The 8,110-nt window shown below is 35.3% G+C and overlaps 1 protein-coding gene across 1 annotated transcript in view; it reads right to left on the reverse strand.

Moving 5' to 3' along the window:
• Positions 1-8,110, reverse strand: part of LOC106874958 (FYVE, RhoGEF and PH domain-containing protein 2) — a 499,830-nt gene that overhangs the window by 164,494 nt on the left and 327,226 nt on the right. The gene's annotated exons all lie outside the window — the stretch shown is intronic.

Consider the following 8,110-nt stretch of genomic DNA (forward strand, 5'->3'; position numbering starts at 1 on the left):
TGTGTGTGTGTGTGTGTGTGTGTGTGTGTGTGTGTGTATGTTTGTGTGTCTGTGTTTGTCCCCCCAACATCGCTTGACAACCGATGCTGGTGTGTTTACGTCCTTGTAACTTAGCGGTTCGGCAAAAGAGACCGATAGAATAAGTACTAGGCTTCCAAAGAATAAGTCCTGGGGTCGATTAGCTCGACTAAAAGGTGGTGCTCCAGCATGGCCACAGTCAAATGACTGAAACAAGTAAAAGAGTAAAAGAGTCTCTCAAATGTTTCCTTGTCTAAAAACAATCCCAAATTCCACAAACCCACCCTTTTGATCTTTGAATGATTTGAGAAATAGTACAAAGATTTGACATTTCAATATTCACTAGTTTCATTCATTTTTCTGTAGCCCCGATGGAGCAAACCTTTTGATGCCTTAGTTGATCATATTCACCACAGAACTTATTTCATTAATCTGTATTTGTGAAGCTGCTAAATTATAGGACATAAAAGGAACACAATATGAGTTCTTCAGGTGATCTGTAAGAAAGAACATAGCTGCTACTTGCTTGCAAGTACAACTAGGTGTAATGCACCAATGCTTTTGATAATTGTTTCAGGTATTTATGGAGTCACAAGCATTGATATTCTCTCAGCCCCTGCCTTCCTAGACCTAGTGAAACATCGAGGATGTGACAGCCAGAGGGAAATGCACCAGCACTAGGCTAATACTCATTTTTTGGCTGAGAAGAATCAAGTAATGTACAGTAAAATACCTTGCACAATGAAACAGCATGCCACCTGGTCTGGGAGTCAAACCTATACTCTAACCACCTGACAGAGAGAGAGAGAGAGAAGGGGAGCAAAGAACAATGTTATACCTAGCAATGGGGTGAACACATTTTACCTCTTTAACTACACTCTCTGAGTGGTTGGCGTTAGGAAGGGCATCCAGCTGTAGAAACTCTGCCAAATTAGATTGGAGCCTGGTGTTGCCATCTGGTTTCACCAGTCCCCAGTCAAATCGTCCAACCCATGCTAGCATGGAAAGCGGACGTTAAACAACGATGATGACGATGAACAAAGAAAAAGAAAAGAAAATCAATTCTGTCTTGCTTCTTTGTATATTTTAATTGAATTTTATCTATTTCATTGATTTATGAATTATTTGTCAACTAATCTGTCTGACAGATACAAGTGAGCAGTCAGTGTTAGCAGGTTAGCATGACATCAAATATCACTATCACCTTAACCTCTCTCTCACTCTCATATTTGCACCCTACCTCTGTCTCCTCTCTCTCTCTCTCATTTCATATATACCTTTATATATATTATATAAGTCTTGTCCAAAATAAGTGTAAGCACATGTGTGTACACATACATATATACATACACACACATACAGACACACACTCACACACACACATATACACACGTGTCAATTTATAATTTCCCACTTCAAATAAGAATATATCAAATCATTTGTTAAGGTTTTATTTAAAAAAAAAAAAAAAACATTAAGGAAACTTAAAGTAAGATAAGAACTGGAACAGGAAATAGAATGTATTTTTTTTTTTTGCAAAAATTAACTGTTACACACACACACACACACACACACACACACACACACATCAATACATTGAAATTCTACTTAACATGTCATTAAAGTCAGATTGAGATACATATGGAAACTATGTATTGCCAACATATCTCACCCATCTAATCCATTGTAGGAAAAAATACATTATGCCATCAATATAGATTAAAATAGTGTGTGTGTGTGTGTGTGTGTGGGTGCATATGCATATGCATGTGTACACATGTACTCATTTTTTCATTTGTTTCGGTCATTGAACTGTGCAGCAATACTGATGCATTGCCTCAATGGCTTTAGCCAAACAAATTGACTATTTTTTAAGTCTGACACTTACTTTATCAGTCTCCTTTGCCAAACCACTATGCTAAGGGGATGTGAACAAACCAACACTGGTTGTCAAGCAATAGGAGCAGATGAAAACAAAGGCACACACACACACACACACTCATGTAAGCACGCACACATGCATATATACACATAGTATTGGTCGATCCAAGGTTACAGTAGAAGACAGTAGCCCAAAGTGTCATGCTCTGGGATTGAACCCAGAACCACTTCTCCATGCCTACAAAGCTCATTACAGTCAGGCTAGTCTGAATTTAGTATGTCCATTCTTATATATATATACATATACATACACACACAGATGGATTGATAGATGTGTGTGTGTGTGTATATATATATATATATATATATATATACATACACACACAGACGGATTGATAGATGTGTATATCTATCTATCTATCTATCTATATATATATATATATATATATATATATATATATACTTACATACATACCCACACAGACGGATTGATAGATGTATATATATATACACAGACGGATTGATAGATGTGATTGATACATATATATATTTGAAAGTCTATGAGAATTACTTAATATAGTTTTCAAGTGTAAAGGCAATTTTTTATTTTAATTATTTTTAAAAAAATGTTATGAAATTTTTTATCAGGATGTTACTAACCCTTTTGGGAAGAAGTTTTTTTTTTCTGGTGTGTGAGCACTTTCTTTAAGAGAGATATTGGTTTTAAAAAAAAGTATGTTATATCCCTGACTGGTGTAAGGAGCTGGTAACGGGAAGAACATATGGTTATAAAACATTGCCTTAAAACGTCCTACTCAACTCCTACCAGCATGGAAAAGCAGTCATAAAAACAATGATATATCTATATATAGTGTACAGAAGGGGTTTTAATCCAAGCTGTATCCTTGTGAAGCACATCTGCATATTTCAGTAGTCAAGTGTATGCATATGGATGTTTTATTTTAAATGAGAAAATCGTACATATAAGTTGAGATTCCTGGTGAATTATATTTACAAAGTATTAATACACAGACTGGACTATGTGGTACCATTTTAATTCAGTGTTATACATGTTTCATTACAGTATGGGAAATGCATTTTATGAATGTAAAATTAACAACTATATAAATATAAACAACTCATAATAGATATATATAAATGTACATGTATAAACATGTAGAACATCACAAAATAATTATTTTGAATTCTTTTATTCTCTTACTTGTTTCAGTCATTTGACTGTGGCCATGCTGGAGCACCACCTTAAAGGGTTTTAGTCGGAGAAATCAACCCCAGATTTATTCTTTGTAAGCCTAGTACTTATTCTATCGGTCTCTTTTGCTGAACCACTAGCTACAAGGACATAAGCATCAGTTGTCAAGTGATGGTAGTTGGGAGTGGGGGGACAAACGCAGACACATACATACATATACATATATATATATAAAAGCACCCACTACACTCTCGGAGTGGTTGGCATTAGGAAGGGCATCCAGCTGTAGAAACTCTGCCAAATCAGATTGGAGCCTGGTGTTGCCTCCTGGTCCACCAGTCCTCAGTCAAATCCTCGAACCCATGCTAGCATGGAAAGCAGACGTTAAACGACGATGATGATGACGATATATAAAGTAAGAGAAGAAATGGAGAAACATGTAACAACCAGGCACAAGGCTTGGATTTTGTGGGTATGGGGACAGTCGATCACATCGACCCCAGTACTGAACTGGTACTTAATTTATTGACTCCAAAAGGATGAAATGCAAAGTCAACCTTGGCAAAATTTGAACCCAAAGCATAGCGGTAGATGAAATATCGCTAAGCATTTCACCTGGCTTGCTAATGATTCTGCCAGCTCACCAACTTTTCTTCCATAAATAATAATAGCAACAGCATATTTAATTTCTGGAAGAAGACATTGTTATTGTCTTTTGATTACATATTCCAATCAGAGATAATCGGCTGAAACCTCATTACAATACACTATTGTTTCCAATTAAAAAAAAAATAATGAATGGAATGGGGTTTTTAATTTAATTTTATTCATTTTATTTTATTCTGTCTCCACTCTTGGTATTTTTATCATTATTGATTCCTACATCTTTTTTTTTTATCAATTCTTTACAGTATCTCACAATCCTTATAGTTAGTGCTTCTGTTATTAATTTCATTTTATTCAGTTCATCTTCTGATTCTTTTATTACTCTTTAAGAAAATGTCAAAGGAAATTTGAAACAAATAGTAATAATAATAATAATATTAATAATAATAATAATAGTAATAATAATAATGATAATAATAATAGTAATAATAATAACAACAACAATAAACATCTAATAATAACAACAAAAATAATTACTATCATCATCATCATCATCATCATCATCATCATTATTATTATTATTTATTAATTTATTATATTTCAATTTTGACTGTTATTACTCTGCACGGCTTTAGTTCCATCTCATTATATTTAAGAATTACCATTTTATTATTCTGTCTCTGGCTTCATTCATTTGATTGCAGCAATATTGGGGCACCACCTTGATGGATTTTAGTCAATTATATCAGCACCTTTACTTGTTTCAGTCTCATACCTATTATATCAGGTAGTTATTAATTAAATAATTAAGTTTTACCTTTCAGTATTAAGAGATGCAATTCGGCTAATGGTATAACACCAGTATACACAAAAATAAAATAAAATAAAATAAAATAAAATACATGCATATCTTTTATTTTTTACTTGTTTCAATCTTTCGACTGCAGCCATGCTGGAGCACCACCATGAAGAATTTTTAGCTGAATGAATTGACCCCAGTACTTAGATTTTGTTACACTTATTTATTCTATCAGTCTCTTTTGATGGACTGCTAAGTTATGGAGATGTAAACACACCAACACCAGCTGTCAAGCGGAGGAGACAGATACTGACACAAACACACACACACACACACACACACACACACACACACACACACACACACACACATGATGGGCTTCTTTCAGTTTCTGTCCACAATATCTACTCACAAGGATAGGTTATTACACTAATGCCCAACATTGCTTAGTTATTGAGTTACATGATTCCACTTCTTGCAGTGAGCCTGATACTCTTTTCTGTTTCAAATCCATGTTTATAATGTCTAATTTCATTAATCACTCTATCTGTTATGTTCTCCAGCTGCCTAAGTAGCAACCAAATGAATTCTCAACATAACTGTGTATGGTCGAGTGAATAGTGATGAACGTTTTCACTTCCTATCTTGTAAGTTCCTATCTCTACTGGGGACGGTAGTAAGTAGTGGTAGTAGTTGTAGTAGTAGTGGTGGTGGTGCCACCACACAGTAGATGGAAACAACTTTGAAGAAGTAATTAGGCCAAATAACTAAATTATTGAACTGAATCTCATAGATAATATAATGCAGAAACAAGATACCCCAAGAGGTGCTGTACTACAGTCACACAGCTAATGACTTCATGGAGAAGTTGACTATAGTGTCAGTAAAATGATGGTGGCAGTGGTGATAATGGATGATGATGGTAGTGATGACAGTTGTTGGTGGTTACATTTACAGTAGTGATACTGCTGCTGATGATGATGACAATCATTAGGATTCAAAACAGCAAACCTGTCGGTTCAATTCTCATCCTAAGCTGTTGAAAGAAGGCCTCATCCCTAATATTATATAGCTAGACTAAATACATATGTAATATGACTCAATATATATTTATTAATTCATAACCCATGTTGTATTATTGGTGATGGTTCTTTAGTAATTGCTTTTTCTTTTTTTTCTTTCTCTTGCTTTGATTGCCTCCTGAGAGATTCACTGGAGCAGGATCAGTGAAGCCCATCCTTCTCCAGGTCTGACCACAACCAGTTTGAGAGAGAGGGGGGAGGGGGACAGAGGAAGAGAAAGAGAAAGAGAGAGAGAGAGAATGAAACTAATTAATACGTTATATATTGGCTGCAAAAGGATGAATAGTAAAACTGGCTTAGGCAGAATTTGAATTTAGAACAAACATCACAAGGCATTCTGTCCAATGCTCTAATGGCTGCCAACTTGCTGCTTGCTCTAGTAATTAAAGAATCTAAATAAGTGGTTCTCAATCGGGGTCCACTTAACTCCTGGGGGTCCATGCTAGCAAAATAGTAAATTGGGGTTCCACAGTAACATTTTAAGGGTCCATAAAAAAAAAAATGTTACTTCGGATGTATTTATTGCAAGAAACAGCCATGTTTCTTTCTCTAACGTTTTGCAAGTTAATGTCTGAAAAGCAAAATAGGAATTTTGAATGTACCTATAAAACTAGTTTTTAAACATCATATGGCTATGAGGGTCCACTAGAATAGAATAATAACTAATGGAGTCCATAGACCAAAAAAAAAAAAACCGTGCAGGAGTGGCTGTGTGGTAAGTAGCTTGCTTACCAACCACATGGTTCTGGGTTCAGTCCCACTGCGTGACACCTTGGGCAAGTGTCTTCTACTATAGCCTCGGGCCAACCAAAGCCTTGTGAGTGGATTTGGTAGGCGGAAACTGAAAGAAGCCCGTCGTATATATGTATATATATATATATATATATATATATATGCATGTGTGTGTATGTTTGTATGTCTGTGTTTGTCCCCCCAACATCGCTTGACAACCAATGCTGGTGTGTTTACGTCCCCGTAACTTAGCGGTTTGGCAAAAGAGACCAATAGAATAAGTACTAGGCTTGCAAAGAATAAGTCCTGGGGTCGATTAGCTCGACTAAAGGCGGTGCTTCAGCATGGCTGCAGTCAAATAACTGAAACAAGTAAAAGAGTAAAAGAGAGTAAGCACTGATTTAAAAAAAACGGCATTGATGAAATACATTTAGAGCATCAGCAAAGTACCATGCATTAGCTGCAAGTCCCTAAATGTAGGATATTTAGAGTATCACCAAAATACTGTACAAGGAGCAGCAAGGTCATAAAGGTACCACTTTGGGAGTGACAGTATGAATAACAACAACAACTAACTTCCAACATCAGTAAGAAATGACTAAATTTGTAGAAGCAAAGAACATACTCCACCCTTGGAGGAAAGAAACACAGAGAGAGCGGGAGAGAAAGAGAGAGAGGGAGTGAGAGAAGGAGGGAGAAGGAGGGAGGGAAGGAGGGGACGAGATGTATAAGACCTACCTACCTGCCTAACAGACATCATTATTTTTACTTAAAAGTGCAAAATTTATGATTTTTTTAAAAACTATCTTCAAGATGAAATGGGTAGGTTTGGGTGTTCTTTCATAGCAGACAAGCTTATCTTTTAAGGGGAAAAATCAAAATAAACATCAACAATCATGATACTAATAATAATTTCTAGTTCAGGCATGAAGTCAGGAACCTTGAGGGAAGGGATTAGTCAATAGCACTGACCCCCACTACTTCCCTGATACTTTTATTTATCAAGTCCAAAAAGATGAAAGATAAAGCTGACCATAGCAAAATTTGAACTCAGAATGTAAAGATCCAGAAGAAATGCTGCATGGCATTTCTTTCAACACTAAAGATTCTGCCAATCTTATTGCCTTGAGTATCATAGTATTAGTAACACCAATAACAATAAAATAAAAGGATCTCATTGCATGACTGCCGGGCTTGCTAGAAATAATAGCTACATCTCCCTTGAACCACAGACCTAATTTTCTTAAAAAATAAAGGACACATTGGATAATGTAATCATTGTCCAAGATATACTATGCCAGAATATATGCATACATATATATATATATATATATATATATATATATACATACATATATGCATCTCACTGTCCTGTTCTTGTTAACACTTTCACACTCCGCAAAAAATTCCAAACTTTATTTAATTTGCTTTGCGCGGAAGGACTGTTCCAACAATGTCGCGTATTGTCCTTGCCTTTGAAATGCAGAGTAGATGGAACAGGGACAACTGACATGTTGCATGTCTCGTTTCTTGTTTCTCTGTTTGTTTTTTTCGTTGTTCGAAAAATGTTCATTTTCTGTTTTCGTTTTTGTTTTCGATTCTCATTTTGTTTAACGTTTTTTTTTTTTTTATGTCCTGTACCAATACATGCATGTATGTATACATATAGATGTAGGTATGTATATATATGCATGGATATATGCATATATCTATATATTATTTATATTATTATATGATCGAACACCACACATCCTTTTCCAAGTAAGTTTTATCTACACT

The sequence above is a fragment of the Octopus bimaculoides genome, chromosome 5, assembly GCF_001194135.2.
Source record: "Octopus bimaculoides isolate UCB-OBI-ISO-001 chromosome 5, ASM119413v2, whole genome shotgun sequence".
NCBI classification, from domain to species: Eukaryota; Metazoa; Mollusca; class Cephalopoda; order Octopoda; family Octopodidae; genus Octopus; species Octopus bimaculoides.